Here is a 26,740-nt window from a genome sequence, read left to right as displayed (position 1 = left end):
CATCTGTATCAATCAGTTTTTTCTTGAATTATGCATTTCTCCTGTAGTTGCTAATTACCTTTGTTTTGCTGAGAAAAATATTAACACATATTTTTTTCTCCATAATTATGTCATTCTATTTTTTATTTGTAGTATAACTATTTCCATTCTGTTTTTCTTCTTGGACTTGTACCACTCCTGCTTTGTTGTACACTGTCACCCCAAAAAGTAATCTGTGTCTTTTAAATACAATAATTTATTTTCTATGAGGTGTCAGATTGTCTGTTTTCCCCCTGGTATATTCTGTGTTGGTTTCATATCTCCTACTTACTAATGTTTCCATTATAATAACTATTTTGTAGATTATCATCCTCTTGAGAGCTAATGTTTTCGCCTGTGTGGTAGATCTAAAGGGTTAGATCAACTTATCCTTGGATTCTGTAACTGCTTCCTGCCTGTTGTACCCCTTTGTGTGTTTTATGTATCCTCAGAATCCTCCTATAAAATGTACCCAGGAAGTTAGAATTTTTTCAGGAATGAAATGTCTTTGTTTTATCTTCATATTCCAGAATTTGAATAAATGAAGAATAAAGTACTTATTTGTTCCCTCAAACAGATAAGTCAGCTCAATATCTTTGTTATTTCATTTCCATATTTAATTTGTTATTCCAAAAAGGGATGCATAGTGTAAGGTATGGATCAAAGTTAATTTTGCCTCTGATTGGAGACATTTTTCTATACCCATTTGTGAATAATCTACTTCATCACCTAACTTAACCAGTGACATGTTTTAAATACAACTGTCTCTATCTAAATATCAACAATAACAATTTTGGGCCTGTCAGTTGATTTTATACTAGTACTATATTATATAAATTATTAAATTGTTTTTACGACTTACTACTTTAAAGTCTTTCACTTTCCATTTTATTATCACTATCACTTTTTCTAATTAAGATATTTATGTGTTTCATTTGTCATTCAATACATGAGAATAAAATGAAGATCCAAAACCACTTTAATATACAGAAAATGTTAATATATAATGTATAGCTTCCATTTATTGTTATGTATATGGACACAATAAAAAATGCATACATCCATCTGTCTATCCTGGCTGCATCACACTCCTATGAAGCTGCACCATTTCTGTAAATGGTGCACTACTAATGGACATTTTAATTGGACATCATTTCATCTATAGAAATATAATATTAGTATGGATTGCCCTGTAAACATGGCTTTACAGTTGTCAGATGACTTAATCTCATAAGTAAAATTCCAACATACGCTCATGTTATAATTGTGATAGATTTTCAAATGTCTACTTGAAAACAGAATTAAAAACTTATTAAAATGCTTTGTTTCTTTATTATATTTTTAAATAATTACTATTATTGGAAAAATAAAAAGGTGTTTCTGATAAAAATGTTATCTTCATTATAATTTGTCCCTATTTTATTACTAATAATGATTATGAATCATAATTTATGCTCAATTCTATATTCCTATTATTTTTCTATTTTTTTTAAACAGTAATATTTTTGTAATTATATGTGGAAGCAGCCTGTATTTGACTGCCAAATGTTGTACATTTCTGTTGGTTTATCATTTATATCTTAATCATGCTGTCATACTTTTACACAAGTAGTGTTCATTTTAAAAATCAATTTTATGTTTTCCTTTTTTCTGGTTTCAGTTTAGAATTAGAAGAGTTTTTTTGAGACCCATATGACTTTTTATTTCCATTTTCATTTTGTTTTAGAGATTTTAATATTATAGTTTTCATGTTTTATTTAAAAATGAAATGGGATTTATTCAGGTATAAGGAGTAAAGTAGTGATTTAGCTATTTTTCACAAATGGGTAGTCATTTGTCCTAATGTCATATTTTCCCCACTGATCTTAAATATTGTACTTATCCTATATTTTTATAATCTATTCCTGTTTCTGGTCTTGGTTCTGTCTCAACAATACACATTTTTATTTTTGTGCTCGTTTGATGTTTTAAAATTCATAAGGTTCCTAAAACATTACGTTATTATCAATTAGCATGTTATGTCCCCAGTGAGTCATTCTCAATTTGTACATTTGAAAGCCTAAGTTCTCTGTCCCAGTATGCCTGGTAAATTTGCTTTCTTTTTCTGTTTCTTGTATTGGCATAGGGAAATTACTGGTCTCTCTGGGTTCACAGGAACCTTGTGATTTTTTCAGAGTTCTAGGCTTTTAGATTCCATTAGGTCAGATTGTACAATCTCACACAACTTTCACAATGTTTACAGAGTATTATCCAAACTGAAAATAACTTCTATTGATGTTCCTTTCTAATACTTACAGAATACATTGGTATACCTGGAACTTCCAAAACAAGGGATATCTAAACCAAATTAGAATTCAAGTTTTCCTGCTTGGCTTCCCTAATTGACACTAGCAGTCTCCCAGAGGACATGAATACCCATATCTATTGTCATTACAGGGCCATAATGAAATGCCACACAACAACTCACTTCTACTAATGTAGTTAATCTGAATCATAATCTGCCATTTTATTAAGTGTTTCAAGTAAGAATACTTACTTTGTTTGATATGATATTTTAAACTATGAACCCCAATAAACACATTTTTCTTTAAACGTGTAAGATGTTACCTTTATGTATTTTCAAAAGTTGGGCTGACCTTCTCTACATTATACGATAAGTAATAATTAGTTTATGACTTACAATCTCTTTAAAGTATTGTTGTATATGTTAATATTTATTATGTCTAAAGTCACTTATTTATATGTAACATCTATATATGGTATCTATAAGTCTATTAAGAAAAATAACAACATTTACAAATATTCACTCAGGCCCAGCTATGTGGTTAGCAGCTGTCAAAATACTGAGGCTTCCACTGTGTCTCATAGAACTTACCCTCCCGTGGTCAGACATGCACAATAAACATTCTAAAAAATAAAAGCAAAAACTTTCACATTGTCATAAGACAAAATGTGTCTGTGTGTTTGTGTGCATGTATGTGTATGGTTGACTGAACTGGTTTATTTTTCTATTTTCTTTTAAACAGTGATATTTTTGTAATTATATGTGGAAGCAGCCTGTATTTGACTGCCAAATGTTGTACAATCTCACACAACCTGGGCAACAGGAATTTTAAGCTTTCAAGGAAAAACGCTGTAGACTTGCCACTTGAATTGGCATTCTAGTAATGAGGTTTGGACATCTATTTTTTAAAAATATATTTTGGATGGTGCATAATAATTATATATAATAATGGGATTGGTTGTCACTTCTTTGTACATGTATACAACATAATAACATAATTTGTCCACTTGAAAATATTCTGAAAAAAATGTTCTAGGCAAGAAGATACAATCAAAGTCACAAGAGAGTGTTTTTTTTTTTAAATTTTTTATGTAACCTTGTAAGTTTAGTTACTCAGAAATTATAAAGTTATGGAGGAAAATTAAAAATTTTCTGTTCTCTGAGATGTGTTTCGGGGGGGGGAAATAGAGTTGTTTTTTCTTTTTTAATTTTCTATATTTAAAATAAATATAAGTTTGAGTTAATTCATTCAGATTTTCAAATTATTTCTACCATGTGTGGAATATTTTCTCATAATTTTTAATATACACTCTGATAGCTAGCTCTTTGTAATTTCTTTCATCAAGTAATTTTCTTCTGGAAATTTTTCTAAGATTTGCTCTTCTTATTTGTATTGGTGAGTTCTCATACTTTGTAAGATTCAAGTTTATGAATCATCAGTTCTTTTCTCTTTATTTGCTTCCTAATTCCTTTATTCTTTAAGCATTATTTTCTTATACTTTATTTTGAACATCTTAGATAAATGTTTAACTAATAAGTTACTTCCCTATTAAGAAATCTTTCTGACAGCATCTCATAAGTTTTGATATATAATATTACAATAAGCAGAAATTTTGTCTTCCCTTTGATCCAATATTATTTTAGTAAGAGATTCCAATATTTTAGGTTCACATCATTCTTTACATAGGCTGCATTTGGCCATTTTATTATTAATTTATATTGATTATTTTAAATTATATATAACATTAGGTACAGTTGATATAATCCAAAAACGTGGAATATAATTTGCCCTAATTCAGTCCCCAGCACTTCCCTCCTCTTCTCCCATTTCACTCCATCTATTGGATGTTGCAATCTCCTTTTAAGTTTCTTTTGTTTTTAGGTGTGTTGGTCTCAAGGTTCATAGAAAACTATATCAAGCTAAAGTTCATGAAAATTGCTACATTCTCATTAATAGAGTTGTGGATACAAATAAAAGTACATAAATGTACATAACATTTGCAAACTTCTGCAAATTCCACTTGTTACACCTTAAAAAAAAGGAACTGAAAAGGTAAATTCAACAACAAGTGTACACACAAGACACTAATTAAAAAAAGTAAATAAATTGTAGAAACATTCATTTATTTATTTTTTTTTTTAAATTTTAGTTGTCAAAGGACCTTTATTTTATTTATTTATTTTTAGGTGGTGCTGAGAATCAAACCCAGTGTCTCACATATACTAGGCAAGTGCTCTGCCATTGATCTACAATGGTAGATCCCAGAGCCTTATTCATTCATTGTTAACACATATATTGATTGACCCCATCTGTCACTAGTCATTGTCCCAAGAAATGGAATAAAGCCACAAGTAAAAGAGAAGAGCTTGGCTTTATGTGGCATTATAACTATAATTTATAACATAGATAAAGTGAGAAAAATACACACACCTAGAAAGATACCTCATCCCTCACAGCACAAGTCCCCAGGATGATCAATCAACATGTTGTTGTGTTCATTTTCTATTTTTCTTTAAAAACTCTTAAAATAAAGATCTATTGGGAAAAAAAAATTCAGTCACCTTTCCCACCTTTTAAATATAACTAGCCATATTTATAGACAAATGCACTTTAAGAGTCTCAAGGTGGGTCAAATAAAGAAACCCAAACTATTTGAACCAATGTCCTCAACCTTTCTGAAACTGGAAATGAGCCAGACTTTCTTTACTGCATGTTTTCCATTAGCTGTTGCTTAACAGAGAACATTTCGGATGCCTCTTTTTGCATTGCTGTCTTGAGTTCCTTTTTTTCAATTTCAGCAGAGTGGCTCATAAATAAACATGTTCACGGCTCAGGTTGGGAGTGACAGTTTATTCCTACTATTTTGATGGATTGTACAAGATATCTACAGTTCTCTTTTCTAACTAAACATCCATGCATGGACTGTAAAATTAATCATAACATGGCAGAATGCCTAAGAATTTGGAACTGCTTCACTATTGGTGATGCTTAGTGTCAAAGTGAAACTTCCATTGTAGTAACAATAATTAACAAAACCTTATGGGGGGGCAGATTTTCCCTTCAACTGCAATATACACTGCCCTTCTTTGAACTACAGTTGCTCTTACACACAATGTCACATGTGCTCAGCTGTTGTTAGGTTCTACTTGATTAGAACGTGAATATCTTCCTTTGGTCATTGAGTCATTACTGATGCTTTTCATAGAAACTTGTTGTGATATTTTTCACATATTTGCTGATGACCTTGATGTCTGTGTACATAGGCAGGGCTGCCTCATTAAAGATTGGCACCCAACTGTGGTAATGCCCTTCTGTGAACTCCAGCTGCTCTGTACCTTGAGAACAGGCTTTGCCCTAATTGCAGGGGAAATGGGAGGTAGAGAGAATGCTGCATGTATAACTTCTGCCCAACACAAGGGGATGTCACACTTGTTCAAATGTTTACACTTTCTTTTTATTCTTCTTCCAGCTGAAGCCTCTCAACTCACTGGGAAGAGGCTGGTACTTGCTTAAGATCTGAAGATCATGAATTCTATTGCACTGACAGTCTTCATGGATGTGGTTAGCAGATGACTGTGATGCCTGTATTCTTTGTATATAGGGTCACAGATCATTAAGCATCACTTCAATTAACATCTGCTTCTGTCTTTCAACAATAATGTATGTGAGCCAAAGTAATGTCTTAACAGAGGAAAGGTAACAAATTTATCAGCCCCATTCTGCAGGCAAATTTACACACATACACACAGGAGGCTGCACATTACGTAATCATCACTAGAGAGATTTTCTCTTCATATGTTACATAAAAAAAGATTGAATGAGGACTTAGAAATAGTAGAACCTACTTTCTCTAGAGCCTACTAATACTACCTGCATGTATCGGCTTTTATTTCTCTCATGTCCTATTGCTTACTCTTCATAGATAGTTCTCAGCTATGGCATAACCTCTAATTCAGCTAAGGCATGACCTCTAATGTAATCTCCACATCTCCACTATGTCTGTGTCACATGGTTCTGTTTTAAACATTCTTTTCTTTTTACTGACCTTCTGATCAAAATCCATCTATGACCCTTTTCTTGACATGACACATTCAGACTTTCGTGTGATTCAAATTACTCATATTATAAGCTAACACAGACTTTCAATCATTATTTGTTACTGCTACACTACACACACTCTCCTTTATCCAAATATGTGGGCAAGTGTTGCATAGCAATACTCAGGACACAAAATTTAACAAACCTGTGGTTTTAACATTAGTCTTATCTCTGACATTGCATTTTTTAAACAGTTAAATTTTGAGTGTGTACTTCATTGGGGAAAACACCCCTCTAAATAGATAATACAGCAATGAAGGTAAAGTTCCTTCATGGAGCTTGAGATGTTCTGTGAATAAGGCTGGCAGTAATAGTAACAATCGTAGCAAATCCTCCCAGCTATTAGCTTCCTACCATTTTCTTAAGTCCAATGCTTTGGTTAAATTATGGTAGTATTCTTATGAGTTTTTAAATGATTATTACTCAGACAATTATTGCCCTCCCTAATTTTACAATCAAATTATTTGTATCATGAGTGTTTAAAACTGTCTTGTTTTATACTCCCTTTCAAGATTTGAAGCTTCTAGAAGTGAATCCCTTTATGTTATATTTGTTGTCAGGTTTCTACTCTGGTAGTAACTGAAAAATTCAAAGAGAATTTGATGTGGATATTTTGGTAAATTTACCTACTGATACTATGGAGTCAGTGCCATATCTCTAAGGAATACAGCTTTGTGACTATATTAAATAAGCTTCAATATTTTTTATGTGAACTTCCACTATTAGCCTGAGGTCGACTTTAAGTTTAACAAAGGTAAATAGCAATTACTAGTTGGTGAAAAGCCGTCTCAAAACAGCCAAGACTTCACTTCAATTTCAGCTAAATCTGATACATGATACACATCCTCTTTGAGTTGAATCATAGCACCAAGTTATTTTTATCCACTCAATTTTGTGTTGGAAACATGTTAACCCCATATAGTCATATAGTTCTGAATGTTATATTACTATCCTCAATTTATAGATAACTACAACATTAAAGCTCAGACAATATGAAAATACATTACCAATGTTACAATATGGTGTAACCTTACCAACATCTAAACATGTTCATTGTCACTTTAAAGGAATTATCTTGGTATTCCAGCATCTTAAATTTCAGGAGGCTTATCTAAATGTAAATAGTTATTTTTATAGATGGAAATATTTGTAAATATGCAATGCTCTGTTCTTCCTTTGTCCATGTGAGTTTGACAGTGGAATATAAGAAAATATTTTGTAAGTGGAGCCTTCAAATGCGTTATATAGTTTCACTGGACTTTACCTTTCTGCTGTGTATGCTCTGGCTGAACACCTATCTATGGAGTGTGAAACTAAATGGCTACAGTGAGGAGTCAATCCCAGCCTAATCACATCTTGAAGCACAGCTTATAGAGCCAAACTATAGTGGCCAATAGACCCATGAACTTAAGAATTGAAAGTTTGTTAGTGAGTTTGAGTATGGTTTGATAGGGAGCATTAGCTTAGTAATAGCAGAAAAATCTTCCAATAATTAGATGAGCTAAGATTTGAAATCAAATCTGTGAACGTCTACAGATTTCCTACCATACCACACTCCATTAGTCAAAATATACAAAGAAGAACTACATTTAGACAGTTATTAAAAATCCGCAGCCCATATGATTTCATATTGATTAAAATAATACTCTGCTTTCCTTACATTGCTTCAAGAACATATTGCTATGAAAAGCCCTCTGATTGTCAAAATGAACCTCATTAGAAATACTTTCTTAATGTCTGCAAATCCATATGTTTTCCATTTATATAGATAGGACATCCAAACTACAAAATTTTTACTTTAAATGTCTGCTCTCACATATGTATACTACCTAAGCAAGTCCCACATGAGATGGATTCATTGCCACAAGACAGTTGTAAATAAAACACAAAGATGGAGAACTTATTATGTATTCACCAATGATAAACAGCAATTTTTCAGAGGTAGAGGGTAAGCTACTTACTTTAGAAAGTCACATCAAATTGGAGAGTGGATGATTAACAAAATGTTAATTGCCAAATATGGTAGGTAATTGAAAATGTGATAATTGACATGTAATTTTGGTTATTAACACATCACTCACTGCTTCTAATATTTGTATGTCCTTCTTGTGAAAATAGTGCCTTCCTAGAATAGAACTCTAGCATAATTGAACCAAATGGAATCAGAGGTATTTGGTTAGCTGATGCTCACTAGTACTTCCTAATTAGCATTTTGTACTACCAATATTTCAGCATGTTCATTGTCACTTTAAAAAATTATTTTGGTATCCCCTCATGTTAAATAGCAGGAGACTTATCTAGCAAATAAGACTTATCTAAAAACTATTGGGTTTCAATGTCTGAAGTTTCACATACTGTAAATTCCTGTTAATTACCTCTTCTCTTTTCATAAGTGTCAGCATGAATAGTGATTGTGGGAGTTACCTGCAAAGATGACAACAATTTTACACATTCCCCACCATGTAAATACAACTTCCCACCAATGGTGAAATCTACTGCCCCTTGGAATTGCTTTGATCAACAGAATGTGCCAGAATGGATACTTTGCTAGTTTCAAGACTAGGTCTTAAGAAAGGTGGTTGCATTATTCTTTTTGCTGTCTTGGCATTCAGTTTCACTGCAGAAGTGGGGTTCAATGTCGTAATGATGGAGGACCACATGTACAGAATCTCAGCCATTCCCGAACCTCATGCATCTACTCTGAGGTCTCAAACATGAGAGTGGAGTCATCTAGAATCCACACCTCCTTCCTCAGATATTGATCCCACAAGAACCCTGCTCAGATGGCAGAAAAATAAGAAATATGGCTATTTTTTAAACTACTAAGTTTTGAAATGTTTTGACATGGAAGAATATATAAACTAAGATACAAGAAAGAGACTTCAGAGTATTTTAAAATAATTTCTATGTATGACCTCAGTTCTAATAAAAGAATTTCACCAATTTCTCTTTTTTAATTGAAGTCATTAAAGAGTCATACTTTATTGCATTGTTTTCTTTTTTTTAATAATCATATAATTTCTTTATTTTGAACATACCGTAGTTTTTTGTAACCAATCTGTATCGATAGATATTTAGGGTTTTTTTTTTTGCTCTCATGAACAACATTGTAGCAAACATTCGTAAATACTTTCTTTGAACTCAAACTATTTCTACATTCATGTCCTTATTGCATTGTTTTCTAATTTTTATTTTCATTTTTGGATAGTGAATTCTTTTGATCATATTTTTTTGTTAAATATAGCATATTTATCAGGAAAAATTGAAGGCAAGTTATATAAAATAAACACAACAATAATATTTATTTTAATGATTGTAACTTGATATTGGAATAATATATACTGAAAATGTGCTATTATGGGGTATTTGGTGGTAGAGGATAATTACTTAAGCTTTGAAAAATATTTACTTGAGAAGAATATATTGATATTCTCTGAATATATTATTTTATGCCCAAATCTGCCATAATATGACATAATTAACTATTCTTTCATAATTTATATATTTAAAAGTAAATTATAACTAAGCCCTATTAATTAGCAAGTAGCAATAGAAAGAATAACACTTTAAACTTATAATGATTTCTTTTAATCTCTATATGAGAATGTACATAATCGAGAAAACATTTTTCAAATCTTTGTACAGATAATTATGACAGTAATAATCTTAGTACATTAATTTTAAATTCATGTTCTCCAGATCATCATATCCAACAAAGCATTGAAGCAATGCTTCATAGCAAATAGAATATGAGTATGTTGCTATATGTACCAATACACATAAGAATCGTTTCACCTAAGTTTTCAGGATTGAAAAAGTCTTTTTTAAGTAGAAAAGTCAATGATAAAAAGGCAGTTGATCAATATGAAAGCTAATATAGTCAATGTTTGGCTATCACTACGGATCAAAAATTAGTGTCACTCACATAGAGACAGTAAAGAAGGATTCAGGACTTCTATGGTTTCACTGTCCTGATCTCACTTGCGTATTGAATACAAATTATGGTGCTGGAATTCTTGACTCAGACTGTGTAGATGAACACTGGATGTATGGCACCTCAAGAGGCACAAGAGGAATAAAGGAAACGATCAACCTCAGGTTCAGAATCTGAAATATTTGACTTTGACTCTAACAAGGACAAGCTCAAAGATTAAACAGCTTTAAATGTTTCAGGATCTCAAATGATTCACTCTTTTATAAGAGTCATGAGTGAAAAAAGGGGTCTAAGAAATGTATCCTCACACTGAATAATGAGAAGAGGAGGAACCATAATATATTTGCTATTATAGAATTGGGCATTAAAATATTCAGAATAGTGTAAGAATATTGAGCTTCACTCAAAAACTCTGAGCTTTTGTCCGAGTAGGGTTTGAGAATTTAATTACCTGAACAGCTGGTTTCAGAATTCTAACTTATGGAAAGAACTGTCTTTTGGGGGGGAAAAATACCTTCTTAAGCCTCCTGAAGGTGGAAGGAAAGACTCTGAAAGCACAGTTCTGCAGGAGTCATGCTGGTGAAGGCAATTTAATATTGCCTGTACTAGATATAAACAGAAGTGCCAGGGGTGTGCTAAAAAATAAGGAGAAAAGGTGTAAGGGGGATTATCCAGCAGCATGGCAGGAGGATAAAACCGAACCAAGGGAATGGCTGTGAAGCTTTCATAAAAGGCATAGTTCCAATGTGGAATTTTAAAATGTGAAGGTTGCTATATCTTCGGTCTCCCCAACCCTTAGTAAACCTTTGTACACAAGATATACTGAGTTCTTCATCAGTGTATGGAAATCTAGACTCTTAGCTTATCTCTAAATTTAAGTAAGAGAGCAGAAAAGATCTTCAGAAATCAGTTGGAATTTTGAGGAAAACATTTGATTCTCCATAATCTGTGTAATACATGTTTGAAACAATTTCTCAAAGAGCTGAAAGAACAAATTTTAGAGTTATCTGGATTAAACAAACTACATAATATCTTTAACACACTTGTTGATGAACAAAAACAAAAGCTTTCACTCCGGCTGTGCTAGGAGTTGCCATCTCGAAATTTGATAAATTGCACCTCTTTTGTTTTTTGTTTTGTTTTTTTTTAAAGAGAGAGAGAGAGAGAGAGAGAGAGAGAGAGAGAGAGAGAGAGAGAGAGAATTTTTAATATTTATTTTTTAGTTTTCGGCAGACACAACATCTTTGTATGTGGTGCTGAGGATCTAACCCGGGCCGCACACATGCCAGGCCAGCACGCTACAGCTTGAGCCACATCCCCAGCCCAATTGCACCTCTTTGTAAGCTCAATCAAAAGACACTCAGATCACTCTTTCCTTTGCTTCTGACAGAGTTCTGCACACATAAACTGGTCAATCAAAACCTTAAGTGGATTAACCTTGAAGTGATACTTTTCCTATTCCTAAAGAGCTGACGATTTTTGACATACATATGTATTTTGTTGTTGTTGTTGTTGTTTTGGGGACTTTTTCAAGTGCATGGAAAGAAATTCAGAGTACTGATTTCTCTGAGAACATTGCTAAAAACAAAACAAAACAAAATAAAATCAACAACAAAAGTCTCAAAGATTTTTTTTTCATTCAAAGAATGGAATTTTCTGAAAAAGATAGTCATTCAAACCACACATAAAATAAATCAGCGTTAAGCTAGATTATGATGGGGAGTAAGGCAGTCTGGTACAAACAGCCTTGGGAGTATAGATTGAATGGAAATGTTAGCAGAGAGATAGATGGAAAGAGAAGTAGGTCATTTAGTGTAAAATCTGGGAAAGTGGCGTGGGAAGGGAAGTAAAATAGGGACAGCACAGACAACAGTAAAACAGAAGAAAGTAGGAGCATACTGGGTCTGAGTATTACCATATGAAGTTTAACCTACATAGAAAATAAAAAGGTTAAACTATAGGGAAAGGGAGGAAAGCACACCCCAAATACATGCCTATACAACATATAAAACAAGGAGAGCAAATCTTAACACTAAAAGTGTAACAGAAATTAATTAATGAGACTGTGTAAGAACATACTCTAGATCCAGTATACCTGGATTTAAATTCTGACTTTGTTTTGTACTGGATTTGTCAACTTGGGTTACTTAATCAATCTGTACCTCAGTTTTTTCATCTGTAAAATGAAGATTATTTTCTCATTAGGCCATTAAAAGCAAATGAGTTAATCTACGTAAAGCACTTAAAACAGTGGTAAGCAGAATATGGGTCTTTAATAAATGACAGCACCAATAATATTCAGTAATAATAATAATAGAATACAATAAATATTTGCATAAGTAAATTTACTATAATGCAAAGTAACTTGAATATGAACAAGGCAATATAATGGCTAGTTGAACAAGGAGATTTATGAGGACAGCTTGTGATATATAAAAATGTAGCTCAAGAGTAAAGGACACAAAAGAAGACAGGGACACGGAGCTGAGTTTCTTTCTCCAGTCCTAAACAAAGAATCACATCCAGTCTATTCTAATTCAAATCAATCTTCATATTAGTTAGTTAGATGTGATCAAATGTCTTGGAAAATTGGCTTATGCCTTTGTAGTATACTATGCTCACTGGACAAGTCTCAATTCTGCCTTGTTTGCATATACTTTCACCTTAAAAGTCCTAAATAAAGGCCGGTGTGGTGGCATGTGCCTATAATCCTGGTGATTCAGGAGGTTGAGATAGGAAGAAAACAAGTTCCAGTCCAGCCTAAGCAACTTAGCAAGACTCTGTCTCAAAACAAAAAAAATAAAAAGGGCTGGGAATATAGCCCAGTGATATGGCAACCCTGGATCCAATCTCCATACCCCCTCCCCTGACACACAAATCTTAAACAGAAAATGTTACATAAATGATGTCTGAGTTAAATTAAATTCCTATCACTTCGCACAGGAGAACTTCAGGGGTAAAACATCCATGTTAGCAAGTTTTTATCCACTTATATGTTAATGAGTATCTTGATATTTCTATAGCACTAATGGGGACACCCCTCACAGGATCTACCTATCATTAGTGTAGAATGGACATTATCTTTATAAATCATTTCCTGATGAGATAGCTCTGTGAATGATGTTTTCAGTATTACCATCATTCTGTGATCCTAAGTGTGAAATATTTATTGTTCATTATAAGTTTTCAGAAATTTTCGATTACAGAAATCATAAAAGATGTATAGTTGTATCATTTTGTAAATTAAAAAAAGTACATGGATAAAAAGAAATGTGTTGGATATTCTAAGATCCTACATTCTAGACATAAAACCAAGACAACAGATAGCATCCTACTCTGCACACATTTGATAAACCTCTCTTGCTGATAGGGTGCTTTCTCTATCCATACAATGATCATCGTTTTCAGAAGCCAGGATAAAAATGACAATACAAAGTTATCAAAAGGAGTAGGGACAAGACAATGGTTAGCTCAGCTATGGAAATACCGTCTTGGAAATGCACAGTTTGCACTCTAAACAGTTTTCACACAGATTGCATACATAGATTGCAATCTATGGTTGAATTCAGGGGCATTCAACCATTGAAACACATCTGCAGCCCCATTTTGTATTTTAATTGGAGACAGGATCTCACTGAGTTGCTTAGCTCCTCACTGTTGTTGAGGCTGGCTTTGAACTCACAATCCTCCTACCTCAGCCTCTGGAACCACTGGGATTACAGGTGTGTGCTGCCACGCCCAGCACTGAAGTTTCTTTTGATCATTGCTTTTTACCAACCTTTACATTTTAGATGTCTACAAAGTTTAGTTTTTTTGTTCCCTATATTGCAATTTACTTTGTAATAAATTATCCTTCAGGAAGGTAATTTAAAGAAAACAAGTGATAATAAATAACCAAAAAATACCCTTTCCAATTCTACTTTTATTTTGTTTCTAATTAGTTTATGTATATGTGAGCATATGGATAAAAAGATATGTGTTGGGTGTTCTAAGATCCTATATACTAGACATAAAGCCAAGACAACAGATAGCATCCTATTCTGCACACATTTGATAAACCTCTCTTGTTCATGGGGTGCTTTCTCTATCCGTACAATGATCATCGTTTTCAGAAGCCAGGATAAAAATGACAATACAAAGCATATGTATATGTAAGTGTATGTCTCATGTCTGTATCTGTATGTGTTTTTCTCCTGTTATTTGTGTTTATTTAAATGTATGTGCCTTTTGTTGCTTATTCTTGCTTTCTGTATTTGTTCTATGCATCTAGGCAACCAACTACGTTTTTGGGAACATATTTCAATGGATTTATAGTTCCTAAGACTAGGATCAGACAAAATGATAACTTCATATGCAGAGAGCACTTATAAACAGAAATCGTGGTTTGGGAAAGAATGCTCCAGAAGAGTGGGGAAGAGGTAAAGGGCAGAAGGACAGGTCCCAGGGAAAAGGAGAAGTCAATAGTCTGGGAGTGAATCTGAATTCTACAGTCAAGAGACAAGTGTGAAGATTCCATGGCAGAAGAGCTGGAGACTATTTAAGAAAACATAATTTCTTATAATTAAAACTTTTGTGATTTGTGATGCTCTAAACAGTGACTCTTCTGTTTTCCAAAATTCACACATAACTTTGTCAAACCTACATTCATTACTGGTGTTGCTTTGGAGAATGAAATGACCAGAGTTGTACCTGGAGGTGTAAACTCTGTAAAAAATGGACTCTGTGCCCAGGAAAGAGATGTGAGGTGAGAAGCAGTTGGCAAGTATGTGCCTGAGTAGTGGAGATGGGACACACCAAATACAGCAGTGGAAGGGGATGTTGGAAGAGAGGTGACAGAAGGACATTCAGGTTACAGAACAAGTAACTATCAAGGGCCACTGCAGAACCAAATGCTAACATTATAATTATGTACATTCTCTGCTAAAACACTTTATTTTGCAAGCACAGATACAGACTGCAAAGAAATATAATCATTCTCTCACTAGTTTCCCACTAGGGTTAACTTCATAAGAACTCCATTGTGAGAGAAACTTAGTTTATATTTCATGATATTTCATATAATAATAATGTAGTTCCTGTGTAACTGTACCACTAAAAATAGTACTATATCTCTGTAATTGCTAGCACAGTTGATAGCCTTTGTGTGTTAGCAGGAATGTGTCTCATTCCATAAATCATTTACAACTGCAGCAGTGATCCAACAGTTCATAATCTTAAGCAAATAAAAATGAACATCTGTCTACTCCCCAGACAACTGAATGCATATACTGACCCTCAGCTCTTCTCCAATTTCACTGTTTTTGGTTGAAACCAGGAAAATAAAAGTTTATTTTGGTCACTTTTAATGTTTTTCTAGTATTCTTTTAGATCTTTATCTCCAAACAAAGTGTTAGAGAATTCTACATGTGGGTAATGTGGCTGCTCTAAAACCTGTTGTAGAAAAGCTCAATAGTTTACTCAGTTACATGAATTAGTGTTTCATCCTTGGTGAAACTGTATTCACAAATGTGTAAGATTTACCCTAGAATAATATTCCAAAGTAAAAATAATCACCATCATCTTTGACCATTGTGGTTATTTTAAGCCTGAACCTTGCCTCAATAGGGCTCTTGTGAAGCAAGAAGTTATCAAAGAAAGAGAAAGATTCATCAGTGTTGAAAGTGTGACTTTGCTCTTCCTATGACTATGTTGCAGAAAGGCAGGGAAAAGCTTTATACAATTATGATACCAGTAACATAGGATACTAGTTTTTTTTACATTAAAATATTGCTTAAAATTAATCTGTATACGATATCTGATAATGCTAATATAACTGATTTTCAAAACTACACACAGTTACAAAAATACCCCTGATGCAAAATAATCACCAAGACTGATCTTTTTCCACCTACACTGACTAAAGGGAAAAAGGACCCCATTATCATTTAATTAACACTCATGTGTCTCTTCCATCCATTAAAAAACCTACATGAGTTGTTAATAAAATTGTACCTAATTTCTACATTTTCCAGGTACTACATAGATAGTGAATAAGTATTTGTAGTAAACACAGTCAGGTTTTTTGAACTAGCATTGCAGCCATTGGCATCTAATTTTATTTTAGGGAGTCCTATACACTTAGCACATGCTATTAGAATGAGCCTGAGCTTACTCCCAATCCACAGTATAGACCCACACATAGCTGTTTGCATATTCTTCAAGTGCCTTTTCCTGGGCAAAAGTGGTATGTCATTCAAACTAGTACAATTAAGATTCAATTCTAGATATTGATTGAAATTTTGAAAATTAAAAAAAAAAAACAAAACTAAGCCATAATAATAAAAATGTTGGCTGTAAAATTGATAGGAACCTAGAAATATCAGTGTTCTCCACATTGGCATTGTCTATTTGACAAAGAAGTCAAAATGAAAATAAAGAGAGAGACAGATTGAGAGAGGATAAATTTGGGTCATTTCATGCATTCTTTTTTTTTTTTTTTAAAGAGAGAGTGAGAGAGGAGAGAGAGAGAATTTTTAAATATTTATTTTTTAGTTTTCAGTGGACACAACATCTTTGTTTGTAGTGGTGCCGAGGATCGAACCCGGGCTGCACGCATGCCAGGCAAGCATGCTACCGCTTGAGCCACATCCCCAGCCCCAATTTCATGCATTCTTGCCATACCTAAAGGCAAATACCTCTACATTTTCAATCATTCAATCATTATTTAAAAATTTGATTATGTGAATAGAGTAATGGAAACTTGTCAGTAAAAGAATTCTGATTGATATGTTTCTAACATTTTTTCATGTTTTCTGTCCACTCTTGTAACAAAAAATGTGCCATACATGCCACTGTCTAGTAGGTCATATGTCTGGGACTGGATGGGAGAGCTGAAGATTACTTTCTTCAGATCTATCTAAAGAATATGCCTTAGAAATTTTTGATAGAGGAATGAATTATTTGTATTTTTTCCAACTATGCCTCTTAAATGGGAGGGTGTAATAAGTCCCTTCTAAGGCAACCTGAAATGATTTCACCTGCAGGTTTTCATGACTTTGTGGAATCTCTGCTCTTGAGCATGAGCTAGATTTAATGACCAGTAGAAAAATGCACAAGTGTTGTAATGTTACTTCTGAGATTTAATAATAGAAAGAGTGGCTTCCCCTTGTGGATCTTCTCTTGTTCTGTGTTAGAGTGCTTGCAGTGTTACCATGTCATCCTGTGGAAGGGCTTATGTGAGTAAAATTGGAATTAGATCAGCCCTAGTTAGTCTTTAGAATTGAATGCAGCTCCAGACCATATGGTGATTACAAACTCAGAAGAGATCTTAAGGCATGACACCTAGGTAAACTGAACCCACATCGTTGAACCACAGAAAGTGCAAAATAAGAAATGGATGCTGACTGGACCTGGCAGCACATGCCTATAATCCCAGTGATTTGGGAGGCTGAGGCAGGAAATTTACAAGTTCAAAGCCAGCCTCAGCCACTTAGTGAGTCCCTAAGCAACTTAATGAGACCCTGTTTCAAAATTTAAAAAAAGAAAAGAAAAAAGGATTGGGATGTGGCTCAGAGGTAAATTGCTCCAGGGATGAATCCCCAGTATCCCCAAACAAAAGCCAGACAAAACAAACAAAAGAAATGGATGCTGGTTTTTATTTTTATTTTTGAGGGGATGGTACTGGGGATTGAACTCAGAGCCTCATGAATGCTACTCATGTTCTCTACCACTAAGCTACACCCCAAATCCATGGATGCTATGGAAGTGTTAAGTTTTGGAGTAATTTGCTACACAGAAATACAGAGCCAACACATGGGAGTAGAATCAGGATCAGTGCTAATAAAATGTAATCAGAGATTCTCTGGTAAAACTGAAGCCATCTTTTGCCACCAACTAGCAAAAGGAAAATCAAAGAAGTAAAATTTGACCTGTTTTGACTTCACTTGAATTTATCAATGGCCACTCTCATGATGCAGACAATAATGATATCATATCTTTTAATCAGATTTGACATGCTCAGTTTTTCCATCTTTCCATTATTAGTAGGTCATGATGTTATTCTATGTAGTGTTTTGAAACTGGGGCAGCTGAAGTCACTATTCTACTATCTTCCCTAAATATCTTTACAATACAAACAGATTGTGTAAAGTAATTGCAAAGAAACTTCCCTTTTGTGGATATGCATAAATGAAATGAAGCCTGAAAAATCTGAAGGCTATCCAGGCAGAAATTTGCTAAAAAATTTCCCCAGAGAATTTTTATGTCAACCACATTCACTTAGATATGTTCACTTTTAGAGTTAAGAATTTCATAAAACTTTTGTGAATTGTCTTAAGGTCCATAGCTGTTCAGTTTCTAAAGTTAGTTTATATATCTAAGATTTCAGAAGCCTAATCTTGCTAAAATAAACTATTTTTGGAGCAAGAGAGAAATCTGTAACAATATGCAAATCAAGGGACAGCAGAGAGAGGAGAAGGAGGTGGAGAAACAGGAGAAGGGAGAAAGAAACTTTTAGACCTCTATTTCCAGATCTTTCTTTTATAAAATACTATTTTCTAATAAAATTGGTACATCAGCTTCCAGATTCTTCTGTATATCAATGAGCAACTAAATCCCTTCTTTCAAAAGAGAGTTGAAAAGAAGGATAAGACATGTTAATCCAATACTTCTCTCAGTGAGAAAATCAGAAATCTAGTTTTTATCAGAGTGTTAAAGGGATAAGTGATAACCATAATAGATATTTTTTTCCATCTCATTGTGCCTTCTGTTCTAGAGAGCTATTAATTTACTTATTCAGTCAGGCTTTTCAAACTTGAGTGCAGGGAGATATCACATGGAGTCTCATGAAGTATGAATTTGATTCACTTGGTCTAGGGTGCGGTTTGATATTCTGCTTTTCTAACAAGTTACCAGGTGATGTCAGTCTATGGACTGTATTCTAACCGAGAATTTAGAATATCTGATATTTTTTGAAACTGTTATTTTTTTTTGCTATTGTTGTTGTTTTTTTATATTCCTCGTACTGGGGATTGAACCCAGAGGTGCTTTACAATTGAGTTATATCTCTGGCCTTATTTATTTTTATCTTTACTTGAGACAGGGGCTTGCTAAATCACCCAGTCTGGCCTGAAACTTGCAATCCTCCTGACTCAGCCTCCTCTGGAGCAGCTGGAATTATCAGCCAGCACTGGGCTGTAAAATTCTTTAAACCATTACAGAAGTATATGCAGATTCTGTTCTCAAGGAACCCACAGTGTATGCAAATAGAAGAGTCAATCTGTGTCTAAGAATAATTCACTTAATAACAAAATTAATAGCAATTAGAGCATTGAGAAGATGCAAACTGGGCTGATTTCATGGGCATTTGACCTAAGCAGTCTCACAGGACTGAAGGACCCACACTTGTTTCAATGCCTTTCTATTCCTATTTTTTGAAATTCTTAGTTTTAAGCAGAGACATCTCATCTTCATTTTGTCCTGGGCCCCACAAAGTACATAAGTAGTCCTAAGTATGGATAATGTTCTATGGGGCATGAAAAAGGTTGAAATCACCTCCCACTGAAAGAAATAAGAAGAAATTTTAAAAGGTAGAATGGCAAAATATGAACAGAGGTATATGTGGTTAAGCAATGGGGAAGAACAATCTGGGCGGAGAGGTTGGTGCAATCAAAGGAATGAAGACTAACAGGATGGCATGTGGGAGGAATGGCAAGTAGTTTAGTCTGACTAGAACATAAAATGCTGGACACATAGGAGGCACTCAATAAATTTTGGTTGAATGAAGGTCTGCTGAATGAGTTACCCTGAGATCAACGTCCTGTCTGTATTGCCAACCTAGGAGAAACAGTGACACCACTGTGTAACACTGTAGCCAGTATTGTGGCCTGCACTTTTAGAGGTTCCAAAGTGGAGATGGTTGAGAGTAAACATTCTAATAAGGTTTCTTAACAGATGCACTCCCCAGTCAGCAAAATGGTAAGCTCTTTACCTTGTCACCACATGTCCCTTAGGCAATTGGAGATGGGGTGGTAATTTCCATTCACTAATGCATTATATTTTAGATTCTGTCCTTCTGGGAAAGTTTTATTTTACATTTTGGACATTTTAAGGGAGGTACTCATTGAAACAACAACAACAAAAAATGTTGTTGCCTTTGAACAGAATTAGAAACTGAGGTTAAGCTGTTACTACAATGCGTAATTTTAAGTGCGAATAGCAATGATCCATGTGGGAACTAGGGCTCATGTTATACATGAAGAAATTCATTCAGAACAGTGTGAAAGGGCAGAAATAACCACATCACAGTGGAAGAGCAGTGCATAATTTTTTACTATTTTTTCTCCTTATTAGATGTGCATTGTGAACATAGGCCTTTATTTGTCTGTTTTTGTATGAGGAAGGCAGAACTTTGAAATAAATTCACTTGGGGAAGGAATACAACTTGCTAAGGCTTGTCTTTCTGTTTTAAAATTAGTGTTTTGTGTTCAAACTGACAGCTGGGGAAGTTTCATCCCTGAGAATCAGTGCTGCTTTGCTTCCTTATTCTTTAGGCCTCTCGGAAACTTTCATGGGATCTCACCCTCAGTGACCTCCTCCTTCAGGCCTGGAGGGATAGATTAAGTAGACAGGACTAGGGAATGTCATGGGCAGAGTCACCCAATCAGTTCCCATTTGAGAACTCACAGGCCAGAATATTCACCACATTGCCAACAAAAACCTATCTCTAGGGCCAGCTCTGTGCCAAGGCTCTTCTTGAAACTAAGAGCAAAGCAACAGGCCTTATTCGTGGGGGATGTCACAGCAACAAAATATGCTCTTGACTTCTAAATCCCCTCTGCTGGCTACCCCATATGTACTTTTGCACAATTTGGTATTGGAGGAATGTTTTATAAAAATCTTCCATAAACTAGGTCCTATGCTTTACAAATGATATATTAAGTAGTTCACTTTTTTCTTCCTTTTTTTGCAATTGTTTTAATTGTAATTATTTTTCATATCTCTAAGATAGTTTCACAAAATAAGATCTTTAAAGCAAAGGAGTGTTCTTCAAAAGCTTTTTTTTTAAATTTCTATTTGTTCTATTTAGTGATAGAAGACAGTAGAGTATGTTTTGACATATTTATACAAACATGAAATATATCTTATTCTAATTAGGATCCCAGTCTTGTGGATATACACTGTGTTGAGATTCACTGTGGTGTGTTCATATATGTACATAAGAAAGTTATGTCAGATTCATTTAATTGCATCAAAAGCTTTTAGAAAACCTCAAATATTTAGCCTTATGTGTTTTTGTTTGTTTGTTTGTTTGTTTTGGTTTTTGCTTTCTTACAGGGGAAAACAAAACAAGAAAAAAAAATCCTAAATAGAATGATACAATGAAGCAAATTACTTTGCAGACATCTGTATAGAAAGTATATGTGAAGATAAAATCTTTTCTCTACTTTTTTTTTTTTTTTTTGAGACTGGGTTTGCTAAGTTGCCAAGGCTGGCCTTATTCTTGCAATCCTACAATCTCAGCCTCCCAAGTAGCTGAGATTACTGGCATGAGCCACTGGGGCCAGGTTTCAATAAACAATTGTAATTCACAAAGTATGAGATGAACTATTACTTAATTGCAATAAAGATGGATCAAGTCATATGTAAAATGTTTATTTCTTCATCTTCAGAGTCTTAAATTTAAAAAAAAAATCTAACTTTTTTTTTATCTTATGTCTATTGGTTAGTGCTATATTTCTCCTGTCAGCTGACTTTGCACATACAGTTTAAGTATAGATACTTTTAGAATAAATTTCAAACTTTGTCATATGGGTAAACTTTAATCCTATATGGTCTATTTTGAAGGTCTTCATTGCTCCAACTAAGAAGATAGTTTCTAAATACTACTTTCCTTCTGTATCTGAAATTAAGTGAAATGTGCCAGCTGAAGAAAGACGTTAACTTCTTGGTCCTGGGTCTTTCTGGCTTTTGAACAGAAATAAAACAGAGCCGTTTTGCAATGCTATTGCTTAAGATTGTTTTCATAGCTATCCTACCTGGGACAGTCATTCCTTAGAAAGTACATCCCTTGTTATGGAGACATTTGCATGCACAGAGAACAGAATAATGTCATTCAATTGGCAAGTCTCCACAGTCAGACTGAAGTGTGAAGTGCTGCAATTAATTGGGATGTTTCAGACAGAAACCTATTAGCCAAATAGTTTAAGGAATTGTGGGATAGGAGTTTCTCACTTCAGTTATTCAATAATTACTTTCAATTTCATTTTGGCTATGAAAATGTGCCAATGGATATCAGATTTGGGTCACTTTGGTCCGAGTGAACCAGCCAGCACTGTTGCCATAGTGAAAGATTTAGGAAATATGCACTCAACTGATGTGTGAGGATAGGGGATTTTTAATTTATCCTTAAATCCCTGAACACATGTTTGTATGGTTTTCCTTTCGCAATTAAACATTTTGTATTTCAGGGACCATAACCAAAAGAAATATGTCTAAATGAAATAATTGTTAGGCTTTAGAGAAAAGAAACTTAAGCAAGACAAAGAAAGACATCATTACACATAGCTTTGATCGTGTCTAATATACTTAATTTATTTTTTCAACTTAACTTCATAATTTCTAGGAAACATCTAAAGATACACAAAGAAAGTTTAGATCTTTTTTTGTGGTAATAATGTAGTTCACATGCAGCTTCAAAGAATGATCAGATTCATCACTAGAAGTCTGAGGTTGTCACTCATGAAATATTATACTAGCAGAGAGAGACTTGAAAAAAACAAGCAAACATTTAACTTGAAGGGGAAAATAAATCCCTAACGTTGTGCTAAGAAACCAGTCACAAAAGACCACATATTATATTATTCCACTTATGTGAAAAGTCCAGAATAGGCAAATTTATAGAGATAGAAAATAGATTTGGTTTGCTTAGGGCTGGGAGATGGTTGGGGCAAACATAGGAGACAATGGCCAAAGGGTACAAGGTTCCCCCTTCGTGCTGATGAAAACATTGAAAAATTGCCAATGGTGTTAATTCCACATATTTGTATAAAAAATTGAAGGAGTATGTGCATAATTTCTCAATAAAGCTGTTTTATAAAAATACAAACATTTAAGTCATATACTATTTCCATTTAATCATTTACCATACTTCTCCTCTAAAATAGAAATGTCTCTGTAACTTTAATGTTTAAATAGCCCATATGCCTGAGTATTTGTCTGATTCTCAACTTCTAGGTGGGACTGATAAATGTAAGTGGGAGAAATGGGAGTGGTTTTTCTCCACAGGGCTCTGATTTTAGCCCAAATAGTTATATAGACATCAAAGAGCACCCCAGGACAGTGAGAATAGAACAGCTGCAGACCTCCTTTGATCTCTGCTCAATGACCTCTTCTCACATTTAGTGTCCCTTTTAGTCTGGGATATTTTTCAAGTCCCCATTTCTTCTAGGAAATCTACAGTCTTAGGGCTGGTGCTAGTTACTGAGACATTTTACACAAGCAAGAGACCTGTATTCATAAGTGTCTTCCTGGTAAGACTGTGTGTGTTCTCTACGCATACTTACGATTAAGATCTTTGATTTTCAAATATTCTCTTCCTGACACGATAACCTCCCTATATATTGTAATTGGGGTGCAATTAGAAAGGGGACCTTGATAATTCAGAGCATGTCATTTATGGGTTGTCTTGATCTTTTGTTTCTACAGTATTTAATCATTCCACTGAAGTTGTTCTTTTTATAAGGTAAATTAGAGGAAAAGAAATTCTCAAATCAGACACTTAGTGATCAGTTCTAACAGATTACTTGAAAACTAAGCAGCTGAAATAAATAGAGATTTTGATTTTTCATTTCTCTCTTTCTGTGGAAAAATAGTTATCATGGTTATGATGTTTGTACAACTGTGGACCTTCTGTTCTTATTCAGGCATGCTTTCTGAGGCCGATTACTTCAAATGTAAATATGACTTATTTTATAGAACCCATTTCTTTCCAATTAACCCACCCAAAATACATTAGGTACAGATTTTGGAGAAGACACTGTATTTCAGCTTCTGTGGAAAATTTAAAGGATAAATAAGCAAGCAATAATAGGGGATCCTCCAATGAAGGAGACTTTTTTTTTTTTACCCAAGAAAAACCTATGATACAGAAAGGAAATATGATATGCCATAAATGATTAAAAAATAGAAGATAGATTTATCCAGTTTGATAGGTAGAGTTCTGGCTTAATGGAAAAAGTGAAATTTCAACAATTCAGCACTTTTTGTCAAAAATACATTATGCAGATAGCATCTGAGGAACCTGAATATATTTATGCCTCTACTTATTCCCAAGTGTATCTATCTGAAACAAAGAATGATCTGTGGATTTCTTGTGATATAATAGAAAATTATTTACCACTTTAATGCTTTGTTGAGCCTACTATGGAAAGAACTTAGCACATCTGTGTCCATTAACTTTTTTTTTTTTTTTTTTTTTTGGTAACAGAAGAAAAACAGCAAGAAGAATGTATTATTACACATTAATTAATGCAATCAAGCAGTACATTTATTTACTTCTTATTAATAAAATTCCTGTCCTAAGAGAAAATTAAAATGTTGATCATGTTGATAATTTTCTCTACAGTGTATCAAGGATAGGTTCATAAAAGTATAGTGGTACACACCTGTATTCTCAGGGGCTCAGGCTGCTGAGACAGAACAATCACAAATTCAAAGCCAGCCTCAACAAAAGAGAGGCGCTGAGCAACTCAGTGAGACTCTGTCTCTAAATAAAATAACAAAATAGGGCTGGGGATGTGGTTGAGTGCTCCTGAGTTCAATCCCTAGTATCCTCCTACCCCCCAAAAGACCCTAAGTACAACCCCAGGATTGCCAACTGAATAAATAGGGGCATTCTTATATGAAGACTGCCCTCTCCTGCTGAAGAGGTATAGATTATCTATCAGAAGTCCCAGTGATTCATCTTTTCTCTATATCCTGCAGCAACTGTAATTTTGGGTCACAGTTTGTTTTTCTTGTTAAAGTGAAAACTCAGGGTAGAGCCTTCTTCTGGTTGCATGCTTAGAAATATAATAAACAAATATTATTTCATTAGTACATGAATAAAGAAGAATCATGGTAGAGATATAGATTACGGTTCTTAAGAGTATGGCATTATTTTTTAAAAATATTTATTTTTTGGTGTAGATGGACACAACACAATGCCTTTATTTTTATGTGGTGCTGAGGATCAAACCCGGGTCCTGCCCATTCTAGACGAGTACTCTACCACTGAGCCACAATCCCAGCCCCAAGAATATGGCATTATTTTAATTCACACATTTATCTGAAAAACTGGGGTGTTTATTTCTTCTTTCCATGCCTTAAATGTACTTTTCAGGCTTCTACTCCATAATATTCTGCATTCAGTTTCTCTTTGTGTTGATATGACTGTTTCTCTTGGTTGACTTCCAGATCTTGTTCAAGTGTCTGATGAAAGAGTGCCTTAGAGAAGTACAGTATTTAGAAAGGCTTTGTGAGAACGGGGATCTGGAAAACAAAAAGGAATGTTTACTGGAAACTGAAGTGTGTTTACTGGAAGCTGAAGTGTGAAATGGTGTGGAGGAGGACACAGGTTAGTTCAAAGCTGTTTTCTTTCACACCCAAACTTAGAAGAAAACAAAATCAAGAAATCAGGGCAATAAGATGCAAGTCTAGAGGTTTTGTGAGGGAGAAATTAGAAATGAACAGTAAGGAGGAAGAATGGTGCCCAACCAGGACCCAAATCAGCCAAGGAACCTGAGTTGGCTTTTTTTATGTGATACCCAGTGAACCGCTGTGGCCAGAAGACACTACATCTATTGATTATGCCTTATTTGTGCTTGAATTTCTTGCACTTTCAGTGGTCATTTAATTTGTTGTATTTATTGTATATATTTATTGAATGAATAAAAAAATACATACATCTTTCAACTTCTAGTCAGTTTTTTCCCTTTGGTTCTACTGAATTCTTTTATATTATAATGAGCATGCTTCCAAAACAATGTGAGATTGTGAGAATCATAAGGATTATTGTCAAAGCAATTAACAATTGCAATTTAAATGCCATGTGTGAATAGAAAATAACTACATTAAGTTCATATTCAATATATAGATTTGTTCAAGAATGAAGTAATGACATTAAATTGAATTTATTTCCCAGATTAACACTCTAGGCTTAAATTTCATGATGCCAGCAGAATGATCATTCACTAATTGATGCATTCTAATATTTAATTTACAGCCAGCCCTCCTTATTTCTGAGCTCCACATCCAGAGGTTCAACCAGTGTTTAATGTATGAACATGTAGAGACTATTTTTACTTTTTATTATTCCATAACCAACACAAAAGGCCAGTTACTCAGATAGCATTTACATTGTGTTAGGTATTGTGAACAATCTAGAGAG

Source organism: Marmota flaviventris, chromosome 6 (assembly GCF_047511675.1).
Source record: "Marmota flaviventris isolate mMarFla1 chromosome 6, mMarFla1.hap1, whole genome shotgun sequence".
Taxonomy (NCBI): Eukaryota; Metazoa; Chordata; class Mammalia; order Rodentia; family Sciuridae; genus Marmota; species Marmota flaviventris.
The sequence above is the reverse complement of the archived record's forward strand: the minus strand, read 5'-3'. Positions refer to the sequence as shown.